Consider the following 17,832-nt stretch of genomic DNA (forward strand, 5'->3'; position numbering starts at 1 on the left):
GAAGGCAATGGCAAACCACCCTGTAACAAAAGTCTGCCAAGAAAACATCGTAATGTGATGTCCCCCCATGGGTCAGTAATGACTCAGTGCTTGCACAGGGGACTACCTTTACCTTTACCTTATTTTCTTCTATTACATATGAGACTTTTTATTTTTAATGTTTTCCTTTTAAAATAAAAAATAATACTGGAAGTGTAAGAAGATGCAAGTCACCCATGTTTAATAGAAATGTCTAATTTTCATTCATTCTGTTAACTAGTCTGAGAGAGTAGCTAGTTATCTATTGACTTCAGAAGAAGATGAAAAATATTAAAATGTTGAATATTATTCCTATAATATATAATTCTTAAATTAGGATTACACATTTCAAGCAAAGTATGGTGATTTATTTTAGATCATTTTGTGGTCTTCTGGTTTGGATATTTTCTTTAGCTTTCAGTGTATGTTTGTGTGTATGTGTGAGTATGTGTGTAATTGTGCTGCTTTTTTAGCCTTGGTAAGATTTGTTTCTGTGAGTCCCACAGAGTGTCGGTTTTCTTCATTTGTTTTAATGGCATTAAATATATCTTTCCTGCTCTATTGTAAAAGAAAATATTTGAAAGCCCCATTTCAGAGAGAACAGGGTTTTAAGTTCTAATGAAATCAATTAAATGAGTATCTTGTCTTTTTGATTGCATAGAATATAACCAGTTTCCCTGGATTGGAATTATTGATCTTTTGTATTGACGAAGGCTTTCACGGCCGGAGAACGATGGTTGTTGTGGGTTTTCCGGGCTGTATTGCCGTGGTCTTGGCATTGTAGTTCCTGACGTTTCGCCAGCAGCTGTGGCTGGCATCTTCAGAGGTGTAGCACCAAAAGACAGAGATCTCTCAGTGTCACAGTGTGGAAAAGATGTAGGTCATTTGTATCTACTCAGGAGGGGTGGGGTTGAGCTGAGTCATCCTGTAAGAGTTTCCCAGGGTGTGGAATGCTAATGGCGGGAGGCTTCACTGTATCCTGAGGAGGTTCTTTTGCATATGGTACTTGATGTGCTAATCTTCTCTGCAGGGCTATTGTCGGGGATAGAATGTTTTGTTAGCCTGATGTTTTTCAGAACTGGAAACCATGCTCTGTTCATTCTTAAGGTTTCTTCTTTCCTGTTGAAGTTTTGCTTATGCTTGTGAATTTCAATGGCTTCCCTGTGCAGTCTGACAAAGTAGTTGGAAGTGTTGTCCAGTATTTTGGTGTCCTGGAATAAGATACTGTGCCCTGTTTGAGTTAGGCTATTGATCTTTTGCTTGGAGAAAATTAGAATTTTGGGCTTGTTGTAGTTTCTTACTGTCGATCTTTTGTGTTATTGTTTTTAAACTGTTCCTAAAGCTTTCTAAACTGTCTTGGGTGTCAGTATTCCTAAAGTGAAGTCTAAGTGCTGTAAATTAAAAAAAAAGTCAGTTGGCTGAAATTGTCATTTAGGGTTGTCATCCTCAGTCTGCTAGGGGTTCCATTCCCTCTGCTGGGGAAAAATAATCTCCTGCTCCCATTGCCCACTGCTGTTCAGAGCAGTGGTGGGAGAAAATCCTGTGTGGCATCATGTCACTTCTGGTTTTTTGCTCTATGGTAAAACCATCGAGTTTCCAGCAATTGCTAGAGCTACCCTATATCTCTAGCTATGATTTTACTATAGAGCTTCTGGCAATACCCAGATCTACCTATGTCACTTCCAGTTATTTACCAGAAATAATACCATGCCACAGCCAGTATCACAGCTTCTTCCTTATTGCCACCCTCAACCATCCTGACAGTTGCTAGACTTCTGTATTTGTACCAGAGGATATCACATATGAGGCTTTGGAGCAGAGGAGGTATACAGATTCTAACTTGTAAAAGGTCACAGCCTATTTGCCTGTTACTAAACCCGGCCCGATTAATTTTATTAATTGCTTTTATTGTGCTTTATCAGAGCCTCTGCTTGTAATACCTCTGTTCACAATTCTGTAGCTCAGGGAGTAATCTGTTTTCTTGCTTATCATAAATGTGTGGTATTGGGATCTTCAGAAAATTATCTACCAACCAAATTAAGCACCACTACTAATGTCTGCAAACTTTTGAATTATTATCACTAAGACTGTAATTTTTTTTAAAAAAGCAACCACCTCAAACTACATCTTTAAAAACTATTTAACAAGAGAGGGAAATATTGTTTGTTTTGGAAAGATTTATTAGGATGACCTAACCTGGTTTGCTTTATCTTCTCACCTGTTTTTCCTCAGGGTGGCTATCAATTTTTATTAGCTTGCAAGAGTCAAAAAGATAAAAATGATAGACAAATTTCAAAATGGAATAAAAATGCTGAAAAGATATGAAAGAGTAATCTCCTTTCTGTAATACTTGTTGGAACTGAATTGAAAGAAGGATCTGATACTAACATTCTTGTGGGAACAAAATCCTTTGTAACAGGAGAATGCACAAGATTAGGAGGAGGTCGCAGTATACCAGTACCATCTCAAAGGACATCCTTTGAACTCTTAAGGTGGGCTTTGCTTTAATTCCTGAAATAATCCACAATCTGTACATAGAAACAAAAACCCTAATAAAATAAATGACTTTTTGTTGATGTGTTGCAGAACCCTCACAAAATGAACAGTCTGATCTAGACAAGATAAAGATTACTTTAACTGGGATTGATGTTGATTTGACACTCCTTAACCTTTGTGTGTACTCAAAATCAGGGTGACTAAAGAGTGGATTGCTTCTGTCAGTTCAGGCTGGATGCACACATTGGTTATTCATCTATCATTATGCTATCATAACAATTCACCTCCTGGATTTCCTTATGTGAATATGCTAGCCCAAAACAATACTACATTGTCCAAGCAGTGTGTACGTCCAGTGTTTGTAACAATTAGCAATCCCTACTAATCATTGTGGACCAGAGTTTCCAGGTCGCCGTTGGCCACCAGCAGGGGCAGGAGGAGATGACGGGTGGTAACGTGGATCCTTACTTCCACACAGTCCTGTGATGTGATGGCATTTCTGGTAATGAAATCATCATGCTGGCACTGATCTGGTATTTGGCAAAAACTCTTATGATTTTTAGCTCACAAAGCAGAGCTTCACCCAGTGACGTGATGACATCATTTTTGGGAATACAGGAGGTGACTTTGTCGTGTCACCAGCAATGTCACAGTGTTGGCCACAAGAGCCTATTATGAGCCAATAAGCCCCCCTCCATTTATTCCCCTTACAGCCACCTGAACAGTGGTGGGAGTTATGAGTAGGCAGGGGCTGGGAGCATAGCATCCCCCACTCCCAACAGGAGGCTGGCAATCCTATTGTGGACCATAATATTTATTTATATATTTCACAATTATGTGCCCAAGGTAGTTTATACTACAATGAAAAAAGCTAATTAGCAATAATCATAATAGCCAATATAGAATAAAATTTCATGAATTCTCTAATAAAAATGGAACACCCACAAGGACTTGCAGGTAGCATCTCATTTTCCTCCCACCCACTATTTCGTCTTTCCCTTTACTAAAAGCCTCCACTAGCTTTTTGTTTTTCCCCTGCTTCCTTATCTTATTTCCACCCACCAGCCAACCTACTTTTATCTCCCTGCTGGGCTGGACCAAACTGTGTAGTGCCAGCCAGGCTGGTCTCAGCTGCCCAGTGGGGAACCTGCAAGGATTGGGGGTGGGTGGGTGGGGGTACCTTACTGCACCCTATATCATCTTCCCCACACTATTTCTCTCCTCCTGGCATACCCTATATTCTCACCTTTCTGTATTTTCTTCTCTCCTTCCCACTTACCAACAAAGCTATGTTTTAACTTCCCCCATCTTCAGCTATATTTATTATCTATTTACTTTATTTATACCTCATCTTTGTCTCCAGTGGAGACTCAAAGCAGCTTGTATCATTCTCCTCTCCTCCATTTTATCTCCACAACAAAGCTGTGAAGTAGGCTAGACTGAGAGTGGGTGACTGGCCCAAAGTCACCCAGTTAATTTCTTTGCCAGAATGGGAGTTCAAATCAGAGTCTTCCAGATCCCAGTCTGAAACTCTGACCACTACCCTACACAGGAGGTTACCCCAAGTTTGCAGTACCACCTGAAAAGTACTCAGATGTCAGGGTCACTTGATGATTAGATATGTGACAAGTGAGGGACCCACAAGGACTTGCGGGGGCATCTCATTTCCCCCTCCTTCATCACGTTCTCTTTTCTGTCCCAGGCCACCCCCGATGACCCCTCCCCTTTTTCTCCTTCTCACACACCTTTGTTTGCTTCCCTATCTTCAGCTTTCCCTCCCTCACCTTGCAGCTTCTCCCCTATGGCCCAGTTGTGTGATGCTGCAAGGGGTCTGGCTCTGCATATCCCCTCCATTCCAGCTAGCCCCAAACTACTAAGAAAGATAGTACAGCAGAGAGCAGAGGTGATCCTAATCGCCCCTTAGTGGCTTAGGAGGCCTTGTTCTTTGATGCTCCAGCTAATGTTGTCTGCTCGCCCACTTTCTCTTCTGATCCTTCCAGATCTCCTCCATCAGGGCCCAGTCTGGCACCCACACCCAGAGTGGATGTGTCTGACCACTTGGAAGTTGAGAGGAGTTCCCTATCCAGAATGGGATACTTCCCATGTTTGATCAAGACCCTTCTAGCCTCCAGGAAAAGATCAACCATAAAAATATATAACACCACCTGGAAGGCCTTCATCAGATGGGCAAAGAGGAAGAAAATGGACTCTCTGCACCCCTCATTGGGGTTGATCCTAGGCTTCCTTCAAGACAGACTCTTGGACTCAGAGCTAAAAATGGTCACATTGTAAAAACAAGTGGCAGCCCTGGCCTCGGTACTACTACCTTTCAAGAGCCTCAAACTATCTGGACACTTGCACGTTCAGCGATTCCTGAGGGGAGCGACCTTGCTGAGCCCCCCCCCCCCCACTATCCATTGTTTTCCAACTTGGAAACTTAACGTCATGTTGTCGGCACTGACCAAAGCTCCCTCCAAGCCCCTGAGGAACATACCGTTGAAATGGCTGAAACTGAAAACGATACTCCTAGTGGCCATCACATCAGGTGGGTCTTGGAACTAGGCATCCTCTTAATCAAGCCTCGTGTCTGCGTATTTCATAAGGACAAGGTGGTCCTCCATAGAGATCCCACCTTCCTACCAAAGGCATGTTCCAGATTTCTCAGATCACAGGAGATCAATCTACCGTCCTTTTGTCAGAATCCCACACATGATAGTGAAAACAAATGGCATAATCTTGAGGAAGGCGCTTAAGGCATATCTATCCAGAACCGAAGTAATTAGAAGATCAGACTCACTTTTCATCAAATTGATGCCCCTGAATGTGGGAGGAAAGATGTCAACAGCAACAATTGGCAATAACATTAAAACCTGCATAGTGGAGGCATACAAGACCAGCAACATAGATATCCCTAAAGGGATTACAGTGCACTCCATCAGAAGTACAACAAACAATGCAGCCCTCCAGAAACATGCATCAATAGAGGAAATCTGCAAGGCAGATTCCTGGCCTCAGTTGCAACTTGCCACCTTCAAAAGACATTATAAATTACATCTGTATGACCTGGCCGATCCTGCCTTCAGAAGGAGAGTACTGCAGCATGTGGTCCAGGATGAGAAACTCAACCCATCCCAAAGGGAATAACTGCTTTGGGAGCACCCAAGATGTCTTCTGCCTCAGAGGGAGAACGGACCTTTGGACACTTACCGTAAAGGGTCCTTCTCCTTTGAGGAAAGGAGGCTATCTTGTCCTCCTGGGTCTCTTGTCCTCTGCTCCTTGCCTTTCTTAACAACTTGTGCAGCCCACTTTTCATCAATCTAACTCTCCTTCTGCCCCGAATCTGTTGTCTGATGTTCTTTACCAGCTGACCTGACCTATTAAGTAGACAAGACTGACCCATACTATTAAAAGAGAGACTACTGCTATATGGAGTCATCTGAACTGGGAGAAGGGGCATTTCAGGCGCCAACTGGAAGAGGAAGAAAAATGAATTTCCTGCCTCCCTGACTGGGCAAAGGAAACATCCAAGATTTCCTCCTTCCCTTAGAGGAGAAGGACCCTTTATGGTAAGTTTCCAAAGATCCATTCTCTCCCCTCACAATGGTCTCTCTCACAGCTCTGAGAAAACAAGCACTGTGAAAGGTGATGTCCCCAATGGACATCTGACTGCAAGTTGGGGGGGGTCATGCACCCATTGCCCAATAAAGTCAAGAAAACAGGACTAAAAATGATAAAAACAAATCCTACCAATAATAATATAAATAAAGCAATCCAAGTTAATTCAATAAAAACATGCCGATAAAATAAACCAAATAGGATTGCTTCTTTGAATTAATGTACCATTTTGTTAATTTATATGAAAAAGAAAAAAAATGGGTTTTTCTTTAAGCATACTGTTGACATCAATTGTAATGGGCTTGGCTTGGCAGGACTTGTTAATGGTCTTGAAAATCAAAGCTGAAACATCATCTGCCTGTGTTATCCTGCCATAGGGAAGACACCAGTTCTATTTATTTGCTATATTTGTGCTGGTATAGAAATGTATAGCTTTCATAACGAAAAAGGGAAGAATGCAAATTATGCCTAGAGAACCTACTTGCAAATAGCTTAACAATCAAGATATATTTTCTTCTGATTGCAATGCAGATGGCAGAGACATTTGATGGTTTGTTGTTGTACAACAATTTATTTGTAGGTCTGACTGAAGTTATTTTACAATAGAAGATAAATATTTATTGAATGGAAACAGTAGGCTATTGAGAGACAACCAAGAATTTATGAATACAGAATGCTGACACACACACCCTTTGAAATCCAGCCTAGGTAGGGCATATCTGTCATCTGACCATTTGTCATGTATATCTACTGTGTGTGTGTGTCTTATCTACACACATACATTTCTGTCAGTAACAATAACATTGTATATTCTTTGCAAAAATAGAGTAGATGCAGCTTTGGCAATAAGAACATTTCAAATTTGCTATCAGAATAAATAGTGCAAAATGAATTGCTATGCATGCATGCACTTGGCATACTCTATCCTTTCCCCAAGGTTGAGTTTTTCAAAGAGATTATACTTAAGTTAAGGATAGAGTTAAAAAGGCAAGAAAGAGTATTGGAAACCGGATAATAAAGAAGAGTACCTATCCTTCAGAAGCAGCTCCTGTAAATTTCTGTAGTAGAGGAGAGATTCTTTTATTGACAACTATTTAAACTACTACTCTGCTCTCTACTACTCTGCTCTCAGTCAGAGGCTTCTGCCTCTTACAGCTAAGGCAGAGCTGAGTACTAGAACATTTTAATTTAAAAATGAAGCACTTACAGTAAGGAGTTCTTTTTCTCTGGCCTTTGTTTTTTAGCCTTTCCTAAATAATGTTAGAATTGCCAACCAACTAGAGTGACAAAAAGGCCTGGCTGGTGTTATTGTTGATTTGCTTCCAGGCCAGTTGCCAGAAAAGCAAAGGGGCAAGGCTAGGCCCTGCATACTGACACATGTTTCAGTGCTTTTCTTTGCAACTGTGTAGTCTGGACCTTTAATGACAGCTAAACTGAAAGCTGACTCCCCTGATACCCAACTCTGTGCCAACAAGTATCAGATTCCATGTTTGTCTTAAATGCTCACAAATTTGTGTCAGTCCCCCAAAGAGAAATCAGATCATTTCCTTTCTGTGTCTAGCACATTCTTGGTGCTCAGCACCAGTTTATTAGTAATAGTAATAATAATGTTGAAGTGTAATTGAGCATAGAAGTCCTGGTAGTTGTCCCCCTCCAGTGATTCTCCTGATAATGCATCATGTCACCACCACCACCATCAAGTCAGCTACTGGATGCTACCACAAAATGGCTACCTCAGAGGCATGTCCAGTCCTCAAATTATTGCCAGGCAGTATAGTCTGTCTCAAAATGTTGGGAGGGTCCAAGCCAAGCATTCTCCAATGATGGTGACATCTGCTTCCAAATGAGTATTCCTTGAAGACACACAGGCTGAGTTCTTCTAAAGGACCACCTGCACTGAGGAAGCAGAGGAAAAGCAGGATCAGCTCTGTGCTTTGGGGAAGAGGTGCTACTTGGTTTCAGTTTCCATAAAAAGTGGAGAGTTTGCACCCTACATGACCATACAAAGAAGTTTCCAACCACAGAAACATAAATATGCTAATTAATTTTTTAAAAAGAAGTTCATTTTCTGAGGTCAAGCCAAGGGCATATTGCGCAACCGACCAGCATTTGTCGAACTTTTGGTCTATAGGGAGCAACTGAAAGCAAGTCACAAGAAGCAAGTGGATGCCACTTTGGGCATCATTCTTCTTGGGGAAGCGAATGGTGGACGTGACTGAAGAAATCTCAGAGACAAAAGTGTAGTTTTCCTCATTAATTTTTTCTTCCTTACAAATTCCTTTGATGACTTGATTGGCTCCTTTTTAGGCAGGAGCAAGAGATCTCCTGCCATCTGCCTGTTATCCCCACTACTGTCCAGCAGGGTAGCTGCAGAAAAATGTGGGAAGGGACTGCACTATCACTTCTGGCAAAAATCCAGAAGTGAGCTCGACAAGTTGGCAAGTTTGGGGGGAATCCTACAGTGTCATGCTGATGCAATGACATCACTTTTGGCTTTGTGCCAGAAGTGATGACATGCTGTCAGCATGATGTCATCCCCCTGTCCCTACCCCCGTTCTCCTGCCAGTTGCCAGCCATTGACAACCCTACTTCTTTCTATAGCATGGAACATGGGAAGTGAGGGGGTGGAACTGATGGAGCTGTAGACTGTAAGGGGTCAATAGCCTATGTGGGGAGTGGATCTGAAATGAGAATGTGCCTGAGAGTAAAGGATTTAAATGAACATATTACAGAATGGGTTATTTTCAGAGTCTTTAGGAATTTTGAAGTGTTAAGGATGACCTTTAGCATGTTGCTGAATAGAGTATAGGATTCCCCTAACTAAATAATGTGCATAAAATATGTTTCTTTATTTCAGTACAAGCCTCAGCATTCTTGAATTAGTTTGTTACTTTCTATGGCTGGGATCTAAAGAGCCTTGTATGCATGCATTGGGAGAAGCGTGCTGATTTTACATGTGACATTCTAAAGAATTCCCTAACCTTCAGATGTGACATTTTTTGAGCTGCAGTAGTCTATACATGTGTATTACAGACAAAAATGAGACAGGAAGAGAAAAAATTCATAGGAGGAAATATTCCTTAAACGTTTGAAGCAAGAGCTCAAGATTATGGAGAGGAAAATGCAAACCTTATCTTGGGGCCAGCTCTTTATTAATATAACTGTAGCATATTCAGGGTACTTATCTGTTTCCAATGACCCTATTCTCTTAATGCTTGGCCTACCAACCTAAAGATTCTTTACCATAGGGCAACTGATGACTTAGAGCCAAAACACACGTTAAGAAATACCTAGGTTCAGCACGTGTTCTCTTACCTCAAGGTTTGCTGGGATCTGTAGGCGTCCTGGAAGCTTAAAGTTTAGCATTTACAGAGCAGCAAAAAGGGGAAGGGAAATACAGGCGCCTGTATTTCCCTCCCTGCTGCTCTGTAAATGCTAAACTTTAAGCTTCCAGGACGCCTACAGATCCCGGCAAACCTTGAGGTAAGAGAACACGTGCTGAACCTAGGTATTTCTTAACGTGTGTTTTGGCTCTTAGTGAGTTTAGTTAATGGAAAGCGATCCAGACATTCAAAGTGTGCAGTTAAAAATAATTGAAGTGCATGGAACAAGAGAGGGAAAAAACCCCCCAGAGATGTCATTCTCCCAAGTGTACAATGGCTGGGACAATTCGCTTCTCTTGAGTTTTGTGACCTGGTTTTGTATCCTAGCCATATAGTTCAGTCTCTAATAAGAAACATGAAGACTTGTCTTTGGTCCTGCACATAATTGCACGGTAGGAGGCCCAGTATATATTTTTTAAAATGTAAAAGACTGTGTATTAAGCAGTTGAAATCTGTTACTAACCCTTGAACTTCCTTTGTTGTTTAAATGACCGCTGACTGAACCACTCAGAGGAAAGGAGCAGCAATACAGGAGTCTCCTTTATGAGAAAAGCTGTACGCAACAAGATATTTCTTTTGAGAATTTTGTAACCAGAGCTGCTTCTATACATACAATAAAGGACACTAATTATATAACTTGAAAATGTTTAGGCTACAAAATAGCAATCAGTGGTGGGTATATGGTCATAATCCCTGCCACTGTTACAGGATGGAAGAACAATGCAGTCTTTCTTCTGCTAACAATGCTGAACGGTTGTTTCCTGTTTCTATGATAGCGTCATTTTTTAAAATAAAAAACTCATTTAAGACATTTTCTACCACCAGTGCTATTGTTATGAAGAATCAAAGCTTTGACTTCCCATCTATAAAATCACAGTCAGGCAGTGTCACTGTTTTAAACCAGTGGAATTTCTGGACTTTATTCATTACAATCATTTGTAGGGTGTGTGTGTATATATATATATATATATGAGGCCAGCTAAGCTCATTTCAAGAGGAGCTAATGCAGCAGCTGGACAAAGGGTGGGTGGAAAGAGAGAAACTCTTCAAATACAGGTGAATCTCTCTGTTAATTTATCATTTTCCTGTCATAGTCAACAAAAGAGGTACTTTGCATGAGGATGGTTTCCAAATGGTTCTCTGGGGCAACCCTGAGGTTTCTTGGGAAATTATCAAAGGTTCTCCTGGGCAAAGATAGGGATAGATAACCAGCTTCCCTGAGAGACAACTTTCCCATAATTAACAATCTTTTGAAAAACCTAGTTGTAGGAGAGTGTGGAGTGTTGTCAGGTTAGCTCTTGGTAAACACAGGGATGTGGTGAGGCTTGAGAGACATGGCCACTGTTTTACATGAACTGAATGTCTATCCTAGAATTGTCTGTAATGTGTAGCATTTCCATGGCAGACAAGTCAAGGGGGAAATGTTTCCTAAAGGTAGAAAGTCGGAAAGCAGCTTGCATTATTCATAGGTGCTTTAAATGGTCACTGCTGTGTTTCATAATTACAAAAAGGACTGTATGAGATTTATACTTATGTGTGAGACACACAAAGCCAAATCAATGTATAAATTATGTGTCCCAAATACAGAATGACTTCAGTTAATTCCTTACCATCCTCTTCTATATTTGCAACTCTAAGGTGTACCTCGAAACCACAGCTAGAAACCTGCAATATGAAATTTCAAATTTTTTCATAATCAAATGACAGCAGGAGCTGTATTTTTAAATAGGTTGAGACCTTTTTTTGAGAGTTGGCAAAAAATCTGTTTTGACGCAATGTGGAGAAAGCCTTGTTAATTGCATTTACAGTGTAATCCCAACAAGGATTACACCTTTCTAAAGCCATTGACTCCAATGGATTAAGAGTAGTATAATTCTGTTTAGGATGGCACTGTTAAAATAATAGCCCTTTAAGTATTACAAGTGAGGGACACACAAGGTCTTGCAGGGGGCATCTTATTTTCTTCTGTAACCCCCCCCCCCATTTCCACTTTCCCTTTCCTGGCAGCCCCTGTAGCCTCTTCCAATTTCCTACTTTCTTCTCTCCTTTCCATCCATTAGCCAACCTACTTTATCTGTCCTCCATCTTCATCTTTCTCTCTTTCCCTTCCCCTGTCAGCCTCTCCCCAGAAAATTATGGCCCAGTTATGCAGTGCCAGCCACCCAGACTGGTCCCAGGTGAATGATGCTGCTGCCAGTCCCAGGTGGGGAATGCACAAGGACTTGTGGGGGGTTCCTTACTCCCTCCCCCCTGCATTCTACTCCTTATATTATTTCCTCTTAGAAACCAGCACATCTTCACCTTTCCCTGTTTCCTTCTGTTTTTCCCACCCACCAGACCTACCTTTTATTCCCCTCCCTGCAATCTTCAGCTGTAGTCATTTACTTCATTTATACCCCATTTTTTTCCACAATGAGGGAACCCATGTCATTCCGCTCACCTCCATTTTATCCTCAGAACAATTCTGCAAGTTGGTTAGGCTGAAACTGCGTGACTGGCCCAAAATCACCCAGTGAGCTTCCACAGCAGAAGAGGGATTTGAACCTCAGTCTCCCAGATCCTAAGAAGTGCTAACCACTACACTGCACTTTTGGGGGTGGCTGCTGTTGAACAGTAGCAAGCAGCCAAGCCTTGGTAATCTGTGGAAGTCATGTGGTAGTAAATTGTCTTGTGGTTGCTGCAAGGCCTGACCCTGGTAAGTCCTCCCTCAAAGGCCAAAATAGCCCTGGAAAGGTCCCTGACCTAGTCCCTGCCTTTTAACTGTCAGAAACCAAGACTAGAAGGCTATCAGTACTTGTTTATTGCCTAGCAATGGCCATTGAGGTTATCTGTTTCTTAAAGTAACATGTATTCCTTTTTATCATTTGGGTGTGTTTTAATCCCCGTTCCCCCATTTTTGTTTTTTAAGGTTTCAGATTTTCCTGCAAACCTAGGACTTTTCTCAAGCTTGTAGAAAAATCTGTCTTGTCTGTCTATGGCCCCAGTCTCTGGATTTAAATAGCCATAGATGGGATCATGTTGAGAATTAGATATATTGATGGATTGTCCAGCTGAGGTTATGTTTGCACATAATTATTACATCTGCAAAAACAAACTGCCATCCTAAGTGATATCTATTAAAATTTATGAACCAATGTTAATTAATTTCTAGAGGCTTTTTCCATTATGTTCCTTACCACATGTCTTAGTGATGATCTTTAAAAGACTGATGCTACCACATTCAAGTACACTGACAGCATATCCCTAAAGAAATACTGATCACCTAGATAGGAAACTCAGGTAATGAGGAGTCCACTTTTCCAAATTCATGCAGTTCAGTTGCATAGTTTTTTAGTTCTCCACATCAAACTATTTTTGACATCCCCTGCCATGCTGCCATTGGTTGCCTGCCAGCTGAGGCCCTGAAACAATGGCAGAAGGGCTCAGGCTGGGCCAGGCCAGGGGAAAAAGCATGTCTCAGCAGTTATTCCATTGTTTCTCATGCCATCATTGGCCAGGAACAAGCCAAACTGCTGCAGCATATCACCACCCTCCTCATTATGCCCTGACTGGGTGTGGTTTGGCTGGAGAGCTAGCTCTGCCAGAACAAAATTGTCTAATCCTGTCAAGAAATAAAAAATACTACCACAGGCCAGGATCCAAAGGGCTCCTTTAGGCCCACTTGAGCTTTGGGAGTGCGTAGTGACATTTTTTACATGAGATTCTGTTAGATTCTGAAATCACAAATTGCATATAAAATGTCCCTCAATTAAAAAAAAAAAAACCTTTGGCATGGGGTAAATGTAAGTGTTTGGGAGAACTGTTTGACAAATGTGTCCAAGAGAGGTTTGGCCTTACATGGAACTAATTGTGGGATTTTTTGGATCCAGGCCACAAAATATCAGTTGCATTTTGGCTGGTTTCCACTACCTTTTAATTAATATTATTAAATGTTTATTTCTGTACTTTGGAGATGGTTAAAAGATTAACCAATTTTTCAGTGACATCAGTAAGCCTTAAACCGTTTGTCGCTCTGAGGGCCAGGCTATAAGTAGCAGTGGCCATGGGTCTATCCTGTGGTCGTTGGCGCCATTTAAAAAGCAGTTGCAGCCCTGAACATCACAGCATCCTTGAAGACTTCCTGGAAGGCTACACGAGGTGTGAGGTTGGATTGGATTTGTATTGGCCTGAGACAATGCTCCACTTTTCATTGTGTTTTGCTTTTTGAGCCTCTGCTTTTATGCTCTATCCACTCATTTCCCTTTTGCAAACAAAGCTGTTGAGGCGCTGTTGTAAACTACTCATTGCAGGGAAAGTGGACATGGGAGACGTTTGCCGCAGTGAGACTCTGAGGTATGGTAGCTTCCTTCCTTGCTTTACCTGTGTGGGATGCATTGTCCTTGAATTCCCATCTGGAAGTACCTTTAAGCATTCTGAAAAGTCAAGCATTAGTAGAATTACACAAAAGTCAAGGGGTTTTGCCCTATAAATTTATGATGGAATAAAAGTTGTTGGTCTTTAAGGAGCCTCTGGAATTTTGTTTAATTCTGCCACATTGCCACAATAGCCTAACACAACTACCACCCTGGAAGGGTAAGCTTTGTGCTATTCCTATGTTGTTCATCAGTGTTGGCAGCGAAGAGTGACTTTTCTTCAGAATCTCTGTTCCCAAAGTTCTCACTTGTATATGTTAGTGTAGATACTTTAGTATGAAATTATTTACCAACCATAATTCTTAAATACCAACAAAATAAAACCTTTGTTTGCTTTTGGTTTTTTAGAAACAAAGTAATTTTGTACAGTCACTGGTACAATCTCCATCTTGGCATTTGAGGAAACTCTTTTTGTTGTTGTTACTAGCATTAGCAGCATTGCTTAAGCAATCAGCTCCCCCCTCCCTTGCTCATTTCTGCTCACTCATTTCTGGAGCTTTATTATGAATGTCAAAACAAAGCCAAGCATTAATATACTGATTTAGTATTACGCTATGTTCTCTCAGTATTAAATTAAGGCTTCTGGGGCTTTAATCATAGCCAAGCCAGTTTTAACCCCCAAATGCCAGAAATGTTGTCTTAGCATGGCTATTCATACTCTTGAAGTCACCTTTACGATCATAAAAATTTAGCTTTTTAAAAAAAGCATTGCATTTTTTTGATTTGCAAATAGGTAGGAGGTAGATTAGAAGTTTTAAAATTATTTATCATTAAACTCCCAGGGAGCAATCCACTAAGCACTGTTGCTATGTATCTTTGGCTCACATCAGTGGGGACTGTGTGGCAAGACCAAATAAGCCCCCCTGGAATGAACAGTTGGGATGCAGCAGCAAAGTTTGTCAAATGGATCAGACCCACAGCTCACTGAAGGCTGCCCAGAGTATCTGCTGGATTTCCTTGTACATCAGCTCAGTTCCCCAGCCAAACTATAAATGCTGTGAGGGAACAGAAAAGAGAGTATTGGTGCATAATGGACAAAAAAATAACTTTTACCCTAGAGTGGCTAAATTGCAACCAAAGTGACCTTCCTTCATCTTAGATCATCAATGGCTGACTGAGCTCAGTATATTGGTTGCAAGCTTTTATTTGCTATTAGCTATGGTCTATTGCTCTTTAAAATTAAGTCTACTTTCTTTTTCATTTGCTTGAAGTACACTTTAAACATACTAGATAAGCGCTATTTCATAAACATGTTTCAACTGCTTGTTCACACAGGCACATTTATCACTTGATGACTGCAGCAGCAAGTGGTGACTCCAATGGATGAATGACATTTTACCCATCAGACACCATAACAAAAGCCTTCAGGACATCCAAATACACTGGAGTCAATTCCCACACTGAGCAGCTAAGCCATCAAGTGTTGAGTCATCCATTAATGAACATTAAAGCAGCAAGCTTGGCTTACCCACACTCACCTTGGAGGAAATTTCATTGTATGCTGTGGGAACTTTGAGAAGACTTACAACTCCATTAATCTGATACATTTTTTTAAAGGTAACATCACTATATTTGATTTGGTAAAGAGGAACAGTTTCCAATTGTGGTTGCTAAGTTGTGAAAGCTCCTCCTTGATTCTTCTCTGCTAATGAACGTAGATGGGGAGAGGAGGCAGAATCTATTCACTTTCCTTCTAATGATACTCTACAAGGATCTCGAGGTTGGGGAAATCCCTGCTGATTTTTCTCTCTATTTCTGCCTTCTGTCTTTGTCCCTCTCACCCCCTCATGTCCCTCTCATTCAGCTAAATGGTACGCTGTATGGTTTCAGGACACATAATGCTACTACTGAACTATGTTTGATTTGCATCCTCTCCATTTTGGGAAGCTTAATATGGCCTGCAGCAGTTGACACATGAGGCATTTTGAAAACTCTTCCCATATAAGCTAGTTTTAATTGGAAGAAAAATTGACAAAGATGGAGGATTTTTTTTAAAAAAAAATTAACTTAAAAATGGACAAGGTACCAAGGAAGAATTTGAGGAATTCTATCTATTATCATGAATAGGATAGAAGTCTATTCATGATAATAGATAGAATTCCTCAAATTCTTGTAATATTATGTTCTTATGGCATTATTAATTAGTTAATATAAATTCAGTGAGTTGCCTTTTTGTTTAAAAGCCTCCTATGAGGATTCGTTTATAAGAAGTGCCTTTTGGGTTGCTATTTGACAAGGAACAAACTATATGTAGCTACATTTTCATTCAGCAATTAAAAGAGTTCTTAATTTAGCCCTTTGCCTATAGGACAAAGCTGGCCTACAGCCCATAATGCTTGACATTCTCTAGTTACCAAGGGCTTAAGGTTGGTATTTTGTGTTAGATGAAGAGACATTTTTAGAATGATGTTGTGATTAGGAACATTCCCACATAATCTCCCTTGATAGTTGGTTCACTCACTTTCTAGTAACTGTGCTCTATTACACTGGTGCTATGTACTCAAAATCTATAGTCCTGGACCCACTTATCTCTTCTTAACTTAAATAGGATGACACCATAGAGCCGCCCTGAGCCCATTTGTGGGGAGGGTGGGGTATTAATAAAATAAAATAAAATAAATAAAAATAAGTAAGATGCAAAATTGCAGTAATAATGCTCTTTCCATATTAAGTCAGTTGATACAAATATCTGCTCTTTGCCTCAGGGGTCACTTGGGGTGAGAGCAAATGTATTTCCTTCCAGTAGCAGGTGTGAGTTTTGTCTTCTCTGGGTGAGCTCTGCTTCTCTGTTCCTTTATTATTTTGCTAACACTCATATCTGGCTCCAACTCTAGTGTGAATTGTTGTCCTTCCCCCATGCTTTACTACTTGGCAGACTTTTAAAACCTTATTTCCCCCTAGTTGCCTACAATGTAAATGTTTACTGAGTATCTTTTTTTTTTTTAAGCTGCTGGGTTGGATTCAACTAGGTTTACTACTGGTGTAAAAAAAGGAGGCATCTCCTTTGACTTCCCATAACTGTTATGTTGAGAATCATGGAATTAATAGTCAAAGGTCATGTGAGATGGAGGATGTACTATGGAGGGGCACTGGTTGAGATTGAGTGGAAAAGCTGGCTAGATCCCACTCTTTGCTTAAAAGAATTGACATTGGGCAATGTGGAAAGACTGGCTTCATGACTGCCACAAGGTCAGCCAATCAGCACGCTGTACAGCTTGCTTCTCCTGGAAACAGAAAGAACTCTTTGCTCCTGGGATCAGTTCATTTTGTGTGTCTGTCCAAAAAAGGTCAACTTCTCAGCCTATGTCTGTTTGTCTTCACCTTTACTCTTAGGTTGGCTAGATTAATTAAGTTTAATTTTAACAACCTGGTTTGTCATGTCACAGTGCTACAAGGGTAAGAGAAGCTACATCTGCTAAATTTCACTTTGCCAAACCAATGTTTAAGGTACAGTAATTCTGTTCTACACTGCTTATAGTTGGGAGCTGAAAGTATATTTAAACTTACACATCAGTATTGCCCCAACAAGGTTTGCAGTCTTACCCCATGGGGGTGGTGGTAATTAGACTTGCTAAGTGCAATGTGATGTTACTTATTAATCAATATATATAATTCTTAACACAGGTAAATCTGTAGATACTTAAACCCAGATACTGGAGTCATGTACAAGACAGATGTTTTTACACCTGACAAAGCCTCAGATTTGCAGAAAAAATTGAAATCTTAAAAATAAATAAAATAGACACTGAAAGCTCGCCAGAATAATAGAAGCAGCATCTGTAGCGTTTAGAAATTAATGCTCAGTCAGTAGCCATTGTGGGTGTTGCCAGGCAAACACAGCAGTATTGCCAACCTTCAAGCCTTGGTTTCTGTCAGTAAAAGGTAGGTGGAGGAACAGGGCCCTTTCC

General features: G+C 40.7%; 1 protein-coding gene and 1 pseudogene across 1 annotated transcript in view; one reads left to right on the forward strand and one right to left on the reverse strand.

The window, feature by feature from the left end:
* The window catches only part of NHS (NHS actin remodeling regulator), a 320,070-nt gene that overhangs the window by 26,782 nt on the left and 275,456 nt on the right, over positions 1-17,832 (forward strand). The window lies entirely within an intron of this gene.
* The window catches only part of LOC129325641 (persulfide dioxygenase ETHE1, mitochondrial-like), a 104,223-nt pseudogene that overhangs the window by 13,870 nt on the left and 72,521 nt on the right, over positions 1-17,832 (reverse strand).

Source organism: Eublepharis macularius, chromosome 3 (genome assembly GCF_028583425.1).
Source record: "Eublepharis macularius isolate TG4126 chromosome 3, MPM_Emac_v1.0, whole genome shotgun sequence".
In the NCBI taxonomy this organism is placed as follows: Eukaryota; Metazoa; Chordata; class Lepidosauria; order Squamata; family Eublepharidae; genus Eublepharis; species Eublepharis macularius.